Genomic DNA, 1556 nt, shown 5'->3' with positions numbered 1-1556 from the left:
TTTACATTTCCAACACTCACAATCAGTCCTGATAACAATTATTCACTATTGTATCACAAGAGACCCGTCTGCATTTCATTGCATCAGCCCCGCCTAGAAAGATTGAATACTACCTTCATCCAGGCCCTCTGGATCTAGGTACCCTCTTGAAAGCTTGTAAGCCAGTCACTTCTTGCCTTTGTAGCCCCCCGCCCCCATTTTGGGTAGCCAATTTCCAAGTTGCCCATCCCTGTCTACTCTGTGTGTAGAGGGGATGGGAATGATTCTTTTTTTTTCAGTATTTTTCAGTATTTCATTTATTTTCATAATAAATGGTTTAAAAAAAAAAAGGAAGGGGGGGTCTGAGGAAGGAACAGGGGACAGTAAATATTACATTGTAACTATATTCTAGCCAGAAAATTAAGATTCATATTAACAGCTAATCGGTATTTTAAAGAAAATTACGGCACCCAGAGTCTGGTCTAGATCTATGTGCACGGTCAAGTTTCGGTAAATAAAAGAGTCTGGAGAAATGAGTTCTTTCCATGCTCCAGTGACAAAGAACGAAGGTTCACGGCGTGCTGGACAGTGCAGCTCACAGCTGAGCTCAGCAGTGGAATTGCGTGGAGAACTTGGGAGACACAGGCACAGTCAAAGGCTGGTCACTTGATTTAACCTCCACTGTCTGATACTTACGTATTGGATTAGCTTTGTGTACCAGTTCTTTCCGTAGCTGGGCGAGTTCCTCCTTCTTCTGCTCTTCCTCTCGTTGTCTGACCTCCTCCAATTGCTGGATTTTCTGGGCTTCTACCTCAGCCATTTTCTTCTCTAGCTCCTGCCGCTCCTGGGCTCTCTTCTCAGTGGCCAGCTGAAATGGTTCCTGAACTAGAGAACCAGCAAGGCCATCAGCAACTGTTTTTTTCTCTTTCTTGGGTACAAAGGGCTCCTGGGAGATGACAGTGTTCAGACGAGCCTTGAAGCAGGCTGCTTCTTTCTGCTGTTTCAGTTCTTCCTCCAACTGATGCTTCCAAGTCTGCATCTTCAGAGCACCTCTCTTGTCAGTCTCCAAACAGAAAGGTTCGATCTGAGTTGCTGTTTTCACCTTCTTTTCTGGTAAGTTAATGGTGTCAAAATGGGGCAAAGGAAGTGCTTTGAACTTGGGCATCTCCCCTTTCTGCAGTTTTTTTTATCTTCTTCTCTTTCAGTAGTTGACGTTCTTTATCCCGAGAATCAAAGGAGAAAGGGCATACTTCTATTGTTCTTGCCTCTGGAATTTGGGGCTTAAAAGGTACCCCAAAATGTGGCACAGGCTGTGCTTTTATTACTACTGCCTCCTCCTCTTCCTCTTCTTCTTTGGTGAATACTCGAACTCTGTTCTTCAAAGAAAAGGCTGGGGACTTGGGGATGGTGATCGGAAGCACCTTCTTTTCAGGAACACCCACAACATCTTCCAAGATCTTGGTAGGACACGGTCTGGAATGAAATTCAAAGTGTTCTTCCTCTGATTTCTTCTTTGACTCTCGCTCCTGGATTCTTTTCTCAATTTCCAAGTCAAACCCAATAGGCTGAGTAGGTGG

At 44.4% G+C, this 1556-nt stretch overlaps 1 pseudogene; it reads right to left on the bottom strand.

Annotated features, from left to right (window-relative positions):
• Positions 1 to 586: 586 nt before the first annotated feature.
• LOC102823646 overlaps positions 587 to 1556 on the bottom strand; it is a 1975-nt pseudogene continuing 1005 nt past the window's right edge.

Source organism: Chrysochloris asiatica, unplaced genomic scaffold, assembly GCF_000296735.1.
Source record: "Chrysochloris asiatica unplaced genomic scaffold, ChrAsi1.0 scaffold00201, whole genome shotgun sequence".
In the NCBI taxonomy this organism is placed as follows: domain Eukaryota; kingdom Metazoa; phylum Chordata; class Mammalia; order Afrosoricida; family Chrysochloridae; genus Chrysochloris; species Chrysochloris asiatica.
The sequence above is the reverse complement of the archived record's forward strand: the minus strand, read 5'-3'. Positions and strand labels throughout refer to the sequence as shown.